This window comes from Engraulis encrasicolus, chromosome 15, assembly GCF_034702125.1.
Source record: "Engraulis encrasicolus isolate BLACKSEA-1 chromosome 15, IST_EnEncr_1.0, whole genome shotgun sequence".
In the NCBI taxonomy this organism is placed as follows: Eukaryota; Metazoa; Chordata; class Actinopteri; order Clupeiformes; family Engraulidae; genus Engraulis; species Engraulis encrasicolus.
The window spans coordinates 8,154,911-8,168,767 of NC_085871.1; the positions used below are offsets into that span (position 1 = coordinate 8,154,911).

Here is a 13,857-nt window from a genome sequence, read left to right on the forward strand (position 1 = left end):
CCTTGCGGAGAAAACCCAACATGTTCGTTGTCGGTACCTTATCTGTCGCTTCTGCCTTATCTGTCGCTTTGGGGTCCTAGCTGCGTTGCCCTGGTAACAACTGTAAACAAAAGGCTGCGGTTAACTGCTCCGCTCCCTGACAGGATTTTTCATTCATTCGTGCCAATGAAACAGGAGGCCTCGATTCGTGCAGAAGATAAGGTACGTAACTGGGATATAAAAATATATATGTAGGAAAACTATTTAACCTCATAGACTAACCTTGTATACGGTACATTCTAACAATATATTTCTAAAGTTTTGAGTCATTCCCGTTCATTTGAAGCGTAATTTCCCCCTTACTGTGGCTAGTTTGGATGAGATGACTTGACCCTAGCTAGCATAACATAAATGGCAGCTAGCTCTACACTATTTCGGGCATTCGTTAACAATCAGTGTTCAGATAACTAGCGCAAACGTGCCGAGATATCTTGTTTAATATATAAAAAACGCTTGTGTTGTGCCATGGCTTATACGGTGATGACGTTTGAGATTGTAAATTTACGGGCCACTCGTAAGGCCCATAGATGTGTCTATGGTAAGGCCGACCTGACGAGATAGCTGCCTACTGAGGTTTGATTGGATATGGACATTGTTTATTTCAGAAGGAAAATGTTTGGAGTGGAATTGTTTGGAAGACAATCTTGGGACAATTTTGCTCTTTGGGTCTATTGTGCCAACCATGCCAGCTATCGTAGGGTGCTCTGGGAACTTCTTAGATCTGTTTACTGTATGTACACTTACTGAAATGAGCATTTTGTTTACATAAAATCCCTTGTCATTTCACCACTAGGTTTGAAACCCAGACAGCACGAAGCATCTTGCCGACGTCAAAATCAGATCAACAGACAGGGACATCAGCCTTCTCTTGGGAATAGGCCAGATATGCCATAACAAGAAATGGTAAGTCTATCAATACATAAGATCCATAACAAAATACTCCTAGTTAAATCTTAAATGTGGCCTGGTGGCATTGCGTGAATGCTTATGTTGCACACTTAATGAATAAGGTGTGTAGAGTTTCGCTGAGTTCGTTGTTTATTTACATTTTCCTCAGCATAACTGTACAGCTGACACTGCTGCCTTCTGTATCATAACAAAGCCTGTCACTTCCACGTTTCGTTCTTCTTATGTGACCGAAGTCACTGGCTACTGCACCAGAGAGGGTCTCTGCACTCATTGCTGGTCCTATGATGCCATCTATTGGCGAAAACGTGCAACAGCATAATTAAACTAAAAGACAACTTCTGACAGGACAACAAAAAGACAGGGAGTGAGAATAAGGGAATAACAAAAAGACAAAAATGGGGGGTCCACTACACTTGCATACCTGATTGTGATGCTGTCACTCATTTTCTAGTCTATATCTTGGACTGAAAAAGGATTACATTATTATGTTTTCAGGTGTTTTGCCCCTGCGGTTGTGAAGAGGATGCTGTGGAGGTGGCAGCATGAACGTGTCACACAGACATTGGCTAAACTACTCGGTAGGTACAACGAAATAAAAGAAACCACCCCCTCAACCCTGTTTATGCTGCACTGTACCTATTATAACCAGTTTTTATATAGACCATTATTTGAAATACTATGAGAGCCTTTCTGTTAGGATACTGTACAGCAGGGATGGGCAACTGGAGGCTCGGGCGCCACATGCAGCCCAACTTCTCACTTTTTAAAAAAAGAAAAAGAACAGTTTTTAACCCCCTATAAATCAATAGTGTAAGCATTCAGGTATAAATAAAGAAAAAGTGAAGTATCCTTTTGTAAATTCTCTCAAGTGCGTGGTGATGTGGCCCACTGATTGTGGTAATTAAAAATGTTGGCCCACCTTATAATGAAAGTTGCCCACCCCTGCTGTACAGCCTACATCGCTTGTACATGTCCTTACCAAATAGGACACTAGCTAGCTAAATGTAACTAGTATGGCATTGTGAAAGTTGTATGCCTAAATGTAAACCATAATATTAAATTGTGATGGACAGAATTCAACTAAACCAACATATTACATTGTGAATGTAGTTGCACAGTGATACTGAGACTGACTTATTCCTGTCTTTATTTGCCAGGCTTCTACACTTGCCCTCAGAGTTCACATATGGTGAAGTGCACAGGTGTCCAGTCAGGTTCAGACTGATGCTGGTAACAAGAGGAAAACATGCTAATTGGTAAGTGAGATCCCTGCTCAACAAAAATCCACACAGCACAACAAGTAAGCCTAGTTTGTGGTATCAAATGTAAAATGGAAGTTTCATCAAAAAGTTGTAGAACACATCTGAATAAATTGCAGGCCATCAAAGTGTTGAATGGGCAGGGAAAACACAACCAGTAGGCTTATGAATTACTTTGACTCAGCACAGCACAGCAGATGCGATGCTACCATTCCTAGGTTTGGGTCTGCAGTGCCTACCTATAGAAATTGTCAGCCCAAACCACAGTGCAAGATTAAACACCTGCACTTAAAAGGGCATTGGATTAAGCTAACCATTTGGCCCTTTAAGAGCAAGTAACAAACGTGTATTGCATTGAATACATATACACTACCGTTCAAAAGTTTGGGGTAACCTTTAGTCAGAAGTTAGTGATACATATTTGGTCTATTCTATGCATTGTCTATACAAGTAAATCCATTCAGCAGTTGCTTTTTCCAATGTCAAATCGCTTATTTGTTGCATGCATTCATTTCAGGGAACAATAACGCTATACACTGATTTTATACCAGAACTGACATTGAAAAGGAATAAGCTTAACTGTCAGAGGAAAGTGTGGTGACCCCAAACTTTTGACCAGTAGTGTATAGCTTCTGGTTTCTTTGTTTTCCTTGGATCTGGAAAAAAAATGCATGTCTGTGTGTCTATTGGTGCTATGCGATGCCTCTGGTTTTTTTTTATATATACTGTATGTAATTGTATATACTTACAATTCGAAGTGATGTAAATTGATGTATTTGCTTAAGAATCAGACTTGCAATAATAGAGTCCATCATTTTAAAGAGGTGTGTGTTACATGTACTGTATATATTATAACACGCACACACTCACACACTCACACTAATAACCCTATTAATTCCTGCTCATTTGTATTGTTTCAGTATTTCCTCATGTGGGAACTTTTGGACCTTTTTGCTTTGGTAAGTGCATTCAGCTACCAACTTCTCCAATCTGTCACCCACAGTTGTAAAATTGCAAAAGGGGTCATTTGCTTTTCATCTCATTTTCAGAGCACTCACCTTGTGGGAATTATCTATCTATTCTTTTATCTATCTATACTTTTCGATCCACACTTAAGTAGTTTGTATGTTATTTTGCACTGTGAACACAAATCAGGATTTCCCCCTGCAGGTAAGGCCTATATTGAAGGCTGCCAGCTTCAAAACAGACCCCACCTTCTCTTTGTCACCTGAATATAACTTAATTGTATTGCAAATGTTATTACTAAGATTCATTTACAAAATGTGTTTTATTTCATGTGAAGCTGCCAAGCAGACCTCCTTGGAAGCTGCATAACATTGAAATTATGTCGGGGGGGGGGGGGGGGGGGCCCGGTGAAACTCGGAGTCCCTTGAGACATAGGTTCCCCACCCCTGCTGTAGGAATATAATACATGTGCAGCTGTGTGTCTATGGTTGCTATGCAGTGTCGCTGTTTTTTTTTTTTTTTTTAATTTTATGTACTGTTTGTCTCTTGCTTCTGTGCTGTTTCAGATGCTGACATTACTACCCGTGTACTTCAACCCCTCTGCTGCCACTGGGTCCTCAACGAGAAAATAAACTGATCTACCCCGCCACCCCCCCCCCCCCCATCCATTCCTTTTTCCACCGTCACATCACACCATGCCTATGCACATTAACACCACCAATGAGCCTTGAAAACTAGGACAACAGTGAGGATGAATTTAGAAGCCGCTTCCACGTATTGTACTATTTCTGAAAAAGCATTGGTATTGGCCTTCTATCTCCACGTAGCCATATAAAAAAACTGCCTCAAAAATATTCCATTTTGTCGTGTTTCCGCTTAAAAAGGAGAACAAAATATCCACATGTAAAATTATCCTGCTACGTGGAAATGGCACCTTACTAAATAAATAACAACTGCATAGTTATTCTGTTCAATTTATGAGTAACTATGTAAATTATGATTAACTTTTTGGCTGATATGGGATGTTATAGCATTCCAAAGATGCATTTATTGGCAAATGTATGGCAAGTGTACTTTTACATCGGCATACAGTAGGCCTATTTGGCCCAAATAAAGACCATGTGCCGTCCCATACAGTAAGTCTGCCAAAAGTTACCTGCCATATATAGTCAGAAGTAAACCACTGGTGTCTCTTTATTTGACCCTAGATGACTAAAAAAAAAAAAACTATATTTTTCTTAGCCTAAATCTTTGTAGCAAAATGGAGTGGTTAGAGAGTTGGTCTTTCAATCTAGGGGTTGACGGTTCGAATCCCCCCTTACCTCTCCCTACATCTCCATCCATGGCTGAAGTGCCCTTGAGCAAGGCACCTAACCCCACATTGCTCCAGGGACTGTAACCAATACCCTGAAAAACAATGGTTGTAAGTCTCTTTGAATAAATGAAAGCGTCAGCTAAGTGCAATATAAATAAATAATAAAATCATATGTGATTCAACACCTCTTCATTTCTGGGATTTTATATTTTATTTATTTTATGAATTGTACATTACTTTCAGGTTAGGCTATTTAGAATGGCATAGGCTATATGGGAATTCAAAATAAAGGTGAGAAACGTCTGGGTCATGACTATGACCTCGGTTCCCTTAGCAGGGACCAGATCTAACACATGGGACGTGACGTATGCACGGATCCAATCGAAGCACTTTCTACTCACGCCGAATGGCTGAGAGGCTGTCAGTCATCCCCTGGGCCCGCCCTTAGGGCATAAATAGCTGGGTATGACGCAGCCTCGGCCTCTTTCAATACTGAGCATTATGCCCAGCAAGGCACTGTAATCGCAACGCAGTGTTAGATCTGGTCCCTGCTAAGGGAACCGAGGTCATAGTCATGACCCAGACGTTCCCTATCGCAGTGGACTGCGATCTAACACATGGGACCGTATCCCATCACGCGTGAATTACAGTGGAGGCCTAAGCACCCACCTTATGGGCTTATTATTAATAGGGGTAAATGCAGGGATAATATGTGGTGATTAAGCACATTAGAGACCAACATGTTATGCATTTGTTACACTTCCAAAAAGGGCTGTAAATCTGGGTAATCACAGGTTCACTGCTCCCAGAACACCCTGCAGAAAACTAGGCTCACTCACATCTAACATGTAATAACGAATGAATGTGTGATGAGAATTCCAACTGGCTGCTCTGCATATCTCTTCTATGGAGACACCCTTCAGTAGGGCCCAAGAAGAAGAGACTCCTCGAGTCGAATGAGCGCGCAGTCCCTCTGGAGCTTCCAGAGACTGGCTGCTGTAAGCCAGCTCAATGGTTTCCACTATCCAGCGTGATAGGCTTGGTTTTGACAGTGGCCTACCCTTAGCCTGAGTGCCAAAACACACAAATAACTGATCAGACTGCCTGAAAGACCTGGTGCGCTCCACATAGCAACGCAGAGCCCGCACCGGGCACAGTTTGTTCAACTGCTCCTCCTCTGCTGATGCAAAGGGAGGAGGTGAGAAACTGACTAACTCAATGACTTGATTACGGAAGGGAGTAGATACTACCTTGGGCGTGTATGCGGCATTTGGACGCATAATGACCTTATCACCTGCTCCGGAGAACTGCATACAAGTCGAGCTCACTGAGAGAGCTTGAATATCACCTATGCGTTTTGCTGACACCAGGGCCAGCAAGAAAGCCGTCTTTAGGGAAACAAGCTTCATGTCCACCTCACTCAGGGGCTCAAAGGGAGGCCCAGTAAGAGCACGTAACACTACTAACAGATCCCATGAGGGCACCAGCTGTTTGTGAGGGGCCCTGAGCCGTCTCACCCCAGCCATAAATCGTGACACCAGAGGGTGGTTACCAGGTGTTGCACCACCTATGCCCACATGACAAGCAGAGATAGCTGCCACATACACCTTTAGTGTAGAGGCAGCCTTACCATCATCAAACATGTGCTGCAAAAAATCTAATATGACACCTACAGCACAGTTGATGGGGTCATGACCCCGTGAGATACACCACTGCTCGAATAAACGCCATTTCAGCGTATAGAGAGAGCGAGTTGATGGAGCCCTAGCACTCTGAATAGTATTGACTACTGCCTCAGATAGTCCTGATGCTAACAGCCTTCCCCTTTCAGGTGCCAGGCCCTGAGCTGCCACAGCTCCGGCCGGGGGTGCCATATGGATCCTCCCGCCTGTGACAGCAGGTCCCTCCGTGAGGGCAACTCCCACGGCGGCTGTACTGACATCCTGTTCAACTCTGCGACCCATGGCCGGTTCGGCCACAGGGGGGCTATTAACAACAGTTCTCTCCTCTCCTCCATGACTCTGCTCAGCACCTGAGGAATTAGAGGCACTGGAGGAAATGCATAAAGACGTCCGCCCGGCCACGGATGTGCCAGTGCGTCCACCCCCAGAGGTGGGTCGTCTCCCCCCAGAGAGAACCAAAGCTGACAGTGTGTGTTCTGTCTCGTGGCAAACAGGTCCACTTCGGCTTTGTAGAACCGCCGCCATACCTGATCGACCACCAGGGGATGGAGGCGCCAGTCTGCTGCCTGCGGGTTGCCCCTTGAGAGTAGGTCCGCTCCACAGTTGAGGTGACCTGGAATATGAACTGCTCTGAGAGACAACAAGTGATCTGCTGCCCATAGCAGTAAACTGTTCGCCAACCGGTGTAAAGCCAGGGAGCGCACGCCCCCCTGGCGATTTATGTATGCCATGGCCGTGGTGTTGTCGGTCCTCACCAGAACATGATGGCCTTTCACCACTGACAAAAAATACCGTAGGGCTAGAAACACTGTCTGCAGTTCCAACACATTTATATGAGCTTTGGCCTGGACTGCAGACCAACGACCGTTCACCGATCTCCCGTTGCAGACTGCCCCCCAACCAGTTGTAGACGCGTCGGTCGTAATCACCACTCGGTGCGTCACTATGCCTAGAGACGCTCCCGCACTGAGAAATTGGGAGGATCTCCATATTGTGAGGGCCTTCCTGCACTTTGAATTCACTACTATTTTGCGGTATTTGTCTTTGGAGGGGTTGAGCTTCAGAGACAGGTACCACATTTGAAAAGGCCGCATGCGCAGTAGCCCCATTGGCAGGGAGACTGCTGCTGCTGCCATCATTCCCAGCAGCCTCTGGCAGAGGTGAGATGACACCCATTGGCCTATTCTGAATTGGGCCACACAGGTCTTGATTGCGGCTGCTCTCTCCTGAGAGAGGTGAGCTGTCATAGTCACAGAATTCAGTGTCATGCCTAGGAACTGTGAAGTCTGACTTGGTTTGAGAACACACTTCTTCCTGTTTATCACAAATCCCAACTGGCCTAGGTGTGCCTGCACAAGACTGGCCTGCTGTGCAGCTAACTCTTGCGAGTGGCAGCAAAGAAGGCAGTCGTCTAGAAAGTTGAACAAGCGCACCCCCTGCTGGCGTAATGGTGCGACTGCCGCTTCCAGACACTTTGTGAACAGAAAAGGGGATAGGGCTAGGCCGAATGGGAGACGCGAAAACTGATATGCTTTCCCTCTGAATGCAAATCTGAGAAATTTCCGATGCCTTGGCACCACCTTTATGTGAAAATATGCATCCTTCAGGTCTATGGTTACAAACCAGTCGTTTGGTTTCACAAATTGAAGGAGCTGGCGGTTGGTCAGCATCCTGAATTTTCTTTTCATGAGAGATTTGTTCAGCCTCCTTAAATCTAAGATTGGCCGAAATCCCCCGCCTTTTTTTGGGACAAGAAAATACCGGCTGTAAAAGCCTGCGTTTTCTTCCCCTTGTGGCACCATCTCTATTGCCTTTTTCAACAACAAGGAGTCTATTTCCTCCTGTAGGAAAGGGACCTGACCCTCCGGAACTATTGTTTGAATCACCCCGCTGAATTTTGGTGGGGGGCGAGCAAACTGAATTGTGTAGCCCACTGAGACAGTCTTCAAAACCCAGGGTGATGCCTGTGCGCATTTGCGCCAGTTTTCCACGCATGCCTCTAGGCATGGCATGGAGTCTTTTAATTGGTCGGGGACGCTCCCGCTCATCGCCAAACCTTTTAATCTTTGATCTAGACTCAATTGGTCGGGGTTTTCCCCGCTCATGGTCAATTTGTCTATACTCGGCTTTATTCCCGCACCGTCGAAGGAAGGGGTCAAGCTCTGAGGGCAGCTTGTCACACTGTTTAGGTAAACATGGGTGAGAGAATGCTGTTTTAATATTGGATGCAGAGAGGGGGACAAAACATTTTCTGTTTGTGTGTGTAGTGCTTGTGGAAACTGGCACAACGTGCTTGACATGAGCGGTGCATGTGAGCAACGGGCAGTCCTCTTTCGCTGAGGGGAAAACTCCTCCCCCCCCCCTCTCTTCAGGACGTGATCCTCAGGTCCGCGTCCTGTTCGCACCACCACGGCGGGCAGTAGTCTGGCGCGGGACGAACGGCGCTCTCTGCTGCTGCTGCTGGGGTGCTGGCTGTGGGGCCTGTGGCTGAGGCTGGGGCTGCGGCCTAAATGGGTGTCGCTGCCATCCTCTCCTTGCCGGTATCTTAGCTGGAAGAGCTGGAGAACGGGATCCACTCCCCCGCTTCATGCCAGGAGCTGGAGCTGGTCCACCCGGGGGGCCCCGGGGTTCACCTCTGCTGCGTGGCATCCAGGCCATGAAAGCCTCCCGGCTTTTCTGCTCCACTTCAAATTTAGCAGTCATTGTCCCCACAGCATCACCAAACACTCCTTCAGCACTCACCGGGGCATCTAGGAGTGGGGCCTTCTCCCGTTCCGACAGCTGTGCCAGGGACAGCCACAGAGAACGCTGTGTTGCTACTGCCGCCCCCATAGCACGGCCCACTGCCTGAGATGAACAGCGCGTGAGGCGGAGAGACAGGTCAGTCGCCCTGCGCAGTTCCACCACCAACTCACTCTCAGCATCCAGCGTATTAGACAGCTCCGTGAGTAGCTTGGCCTGATATCTCTGCAGCAACGCCGCTGTGTTGATGGAGCATGCTGCTTGTCCAGCCGCCAGGTAGGACTTTTCAGCGAGAGTGGCCTGGAGTCTGGCCACTGGAGACGGCAGGAGAGGTTTGCGGCCCAGGCGCAATGCAGGTGAAGAGGGCGACAAGTAACTCGCCACTGTATCCTCCACCGGTGGGAAGGAGAGATATCCACACTCCTTGGCCTGGTCCATATGCATGTAGGCAGCAAAGCCTGGGACTGGGGCACGGGCCGAATAGGGGTTGCTCCAGGTCTTGACTAGCTCCCTGTGCACTTCTGGAAAAAACGGGATTGGGCAGGGCGCCGGTGTTTGGGGCCCGGCGTAGTATTCCCCATCCAGCAATGACATCTCTGTGCTGGGGGGGGTGGGGAGAGGGAGGCCGAGTTTACTAGCTGCCCTGGTAGCCACCTCGTGCAGCTGCAGACCCAGTGTCCTCGAACCTACCGGGGGAGAGGATGCCCGGGACTCTTCGACCACCTCCTCCTCATATTCACCATAATACCCCTCTGCATCACTGAAGTCCTCTGGCTGTTCCTCCGACTCCTGCCCAAATACCAGCTCTGGCAGGGGCTGGTCGTGGAAGCCACGCGGTAACTCCACCGCCTCGTGGTGCGACCTCACTCTTGCATGTGGGGCTGGTGCAGCTAGCTCCCCTGCTGCCTCGTGGCGTGAACTCCCGCCAGATGGCAAGGTGGGAGCGGGGTTGGCTGTGGCGGGCTCGCGACAGTCATGCCCCTCCATATCGTGATCTGTGCTGCCTTCGGCTGTGGGAATCTCCTCAGCCTGGGCAGCAGCTTCTCTCGCCTCTCTGCGAGTCCAGTAAGCCGAGCGCTTAGTGATTTTAGCGAGTGTCAGTTCAGCACAGAATTCGCAGGTAGAACCGCCCGACAGCGCTGCCTCGGCGTGCTCTCTGCCGAGACAGACAATGCAATATCGGTGCCGGTCCCCTTTGTCCCTGCTGTGCGGGCACTCCGGGTACAGCAGCCTCGACATCCTAGACACACCAGAGAAACAGTTAACACTCACAATCGGTCCGAATTCTAAAGAAAACTACCGAGTGAATGCTCCAGTTAGCTAATGTAGCAACCACTAGCAAGCAGAGCTAACAGAAGTAGCAAACTTGCAAGCTAGAAGCTAATAGCCAAATACAAGAAACAAAAAACAACTCGTGGCACCCAAAGCCTGTGACCAGAGAAAATCCACTCACCGGCTTGAAAGAGTTGAAGCACACGGTTGAAATGAAAACTCGAATCTGAGATAAAGTCGTCGACGTAGTTTGCTTGACGGATCACTTCTATCGAAGTATTGAAAGAGGCCGAGGCTGCGTCATACCCAGCTATTTATGCCCTAAGGGCGGGCCCAGGGGATGACTGACAGCCTCTCAGCCATTCGGCGTGAGTAGAAAGTGCTTCGATTGGATCCGTGCATACGTCACGTCCCATGTGTTAGATCGCAGTCCACTGCGATAGGGAACTACTGGTGTCCCTTTTATTTCACTCTAGATGGCCTACAGAGGGGAACAAATTGTCTTCTTTTATAGGCCTAATCTTTGTAGCAAATTAATATACATCCAACCTCTTGCAAGCTTGCACCAATTTTACCGTTGTTTAGTTATAGGGAACAGTTATTATAATTGCAGGTAAAAACGAAAAGCAAGTTAATGTAATCCAGTGTATTGCTTGCTTTGTCTGTCATAGTCAACATTTAGTTGATGATCGCATTTCCTCGTATTTTAGCGTTTTGCGGGGTATCTGTGGGGATCAAGGTCATCGTGGAAATAGTATAGATAGATTACATATGTAAAATATTTCGCAGCCAATGTAACTTAACGTATAGTTAGTTGTTACACAACGTGATTCATTAGCTTAGCAGTAAATCAGTAGGTATAATAAGCCTGTGTCGACATTCATTTCAGTGCATCAAGATCGATAAATGCGACGCGTTTTTGATTGTTAATAAATGCCACGCGATTTTGATTGTTAATGTTTTACTTCACGGTGCTTTGTTTTTAAATAAAAACGAAGAGTCTACCAGGAAAACTTAAAATACGATTGTTTATGAACAGGCGATAACCCGGACAGCCTCTAAATCATGGATCGTTCATTTCAGCCAATCAGGTGACAAGAGCGACAGATAAGGCAGAAGCGACAGGTAAGGTGCCGACAATCGTGTCTCCGAAGGCAGCCTCGTGATAGGCCTAGGCCTACTGCTTTGCTACTGCATCCCAAAGCGCACTTACACGCCGTCTCAAGTCCTCATCATGAGTTTCCTTCCTCCCCTGCGTCGACCATGGGAATGACCGTTCGCATCAGGCTACATCGCGAGGAGAAACACTAAAATTTGTCTCACTGCACTGATCTATTCTTTGCAAATAGGCTATAGCACACTGTATCGTCCAAACGCGCACGGCATCGTAACTTTGGAGACGGTCAAGCCAACTTACAATTTCGGTTCATTTGTTCTTAGGCTATCATGCTCTGGTGTTGATCCTACGCGCAACTGGATTTATAAATCAGCACAGGAGGGCACGGTCAACTCATTTGTATTTTACTATGAGGTGTGGGTGCCAAGTGCCAATACCAAAACGGACCAAAGCAACGAGACGGATCAAAATGGATCATGTTTACCGCTGAAACACAATTAACACTCTGATGTATTTATTATCCAATGGTAATAGCACCCACATTTTCCATAAAATATGAACAATTGTTCATAAATTTACTTTTGCAATAGGTTTGGCAGCATAGTTGATGGGAATCCCTTTCACCCTCCATCTCGCCTGCCCATCTCTCCCACCCACAGATTATCATCCATTTCAGAGGGAAAATCCTTTAAGAAGTTCAGAATACCTTTCAAAATTAATGATACATATTTGCAATGGTAAACATGATCCGTTTTGGTCTGTGCTGTCGGTTTCGATGGTTATAAGGGCTCCCTGAGTTGTTTCGCTCCTCTTGTCATCTTGAGGCATTAACAGGTCGCCATCGCTTCATCAGCAACACTAGAGGAAACTGGCCAATGTCCATGCAGTGCACTGGCTTTTTAACGCTGAAAAGCTGGACGTACAGCCGCGGTTATTTGCTCAAAAACTTGGTGGCATCGCAATCCATCGTTTCCATGTCCTATGTATTTCACAACATGGTGTTTTCTTTCAAAACAGTTAGGCATTTCTCCTTGACAATAAGTGATGACATCATGTGTTACCACAACAAACCTTGGTGATGGGAATGATTGGCGCTTTACGGAATGCACTCTCGTTCTACTGACCGTCGGTACAGAATTTTGCCACAACTCCATGGCAATGTGTACTGAGTACTGACATCACGTTACCAAAACAAATGTTGGTGATGGCAACGCAGGCATAAGAGGTTACACAGAGCCTTGCCGAGAAAACCCAACATGTCCCGTGCGCCCCCGTGATGGGCCTACTGCATCTCAAAGCGCACTTCCACACCGTCTCATCATGAATTGCCTTCCTCCCCTGCGTCGACCATGGGCATGACCGTTCGCATCAGGCTACATCGCGAGGAGAAAGACTAAAATTTGTCTCACTGCACTGATCTATTATTCTTTGTAGGCTATTGCATACTATCGTCCAAAGGCGCACGGCACCGTAACTTTGGCGACGGGCAAGCCAACTTAGGCTACAATTTCGGTTAATTTGTTTTTATATCACGTAGGCCTAATGCTCTGGTGTTGTTCCTACTTTTAATCGGCAAAGGAGGGCACGGCCAACTCTTTTGTATTTTACCATGAGGTGTGGGGTGTCCTTTGACGCCGAAACGGACCAATGGAACGAGACCAATCAAAATGGATCATGTTTACCGCCTACACACAATTAAGACTCTGATGTATTTATTATCCAATGATAATAGCACCCACATTTCCATAAAATATGAACAATTGTTCATAACTTCACTTTTCCAATAGGTTTGACAGTAAGCCTATACAGTTGATGGGAATCCCTTTCAACCTTCATCTCGCCTGCCCATAACTCCCACCCACAGATTAGCATCCATTTCAGAAGAAAATGTCCTTTAAAAGTTGAGAATATATTTCGACATTAATGATAACTATTTTTCAATGGTAAACATTGAAACTCCCTGAGTTGTTTCGCAACACTAGAGGAAACTGGCCAATTTGCATGCAGGGCGCACGGGCATTTAAACGCCATTTGAAAAGTTGGATGTAGGCCTACAGCGGCGGTAATTTACTTAAAAAATAGGCACCGCAATCCATCGTTTCCATCTAGCCTATTCTAATCTACAACATGGTGTTTTCTTTCCAAACAGTTTGACATTTCTCCTTGAAAATAAGTGATGCCAGCATGTGTTAGCCTACCACAACAAACCATGGTGATGGGAATGATTGGCGCTTCATGGAATGCGCTCTCGTTCTACTGACTGTCACTACCGAATTTTGCCACAACTCCATGGCAATGTGTACTGACATCACGTTACCAAAACAAATGTTGGTGATGGCAACGCAGGCATAAGAGGTTACAAAGCCTTGCGGAGAAAACCCAACATGTTCGTGTCTCCGAGGGCAGCCTCGATAGGCTATGCCTACTGCTTTGCTACTGCATCCCAAAGCGCACTTACACGCCGTCTCAAGTCCTCATCATGAGTTGCCTTCCTCCCCTGCGTCGACCATGGGAATGACCGTTCGCATCAGGCTACATCGCGAGGGGGTAGACTAA

At 46.7% G+C, this 13,857-nt stretch overlaps 1 long non-coding RNA gene across 2 annotated transcripts; it reads left to right on the plus strand.

Moving 5' to 3' along the window:
- The first annotated feature begins 72 nt into the window (after nt 1–72).
- On the plus strand, nt 73–3,794 carry LOC134464415 (uncharacterized). Of its 2 annotated transcripts, XR_010037887.1 has the most exons (6): nt 73–201; nt 833–942; nt 1,444–1,526; nt 2,106–2,204; nt 3,128–3,166; nt 3,740–3,794. It is a non-coding gene; the product is annotated as an uncharacterized LOC134464415 (long non-coding RNA). The 2 variants fall into 2 exon arrangements; XR_010037886.1 differs by lacking the exons at nt 3,128–3,166; nt 3,740–3,794 and having other exon boundaries at nt 78–201; nt 2,106–2,338.
- The last annotated feature ends 10,063 nt before the right edge of the window (nt 3,795–13,857 follow it).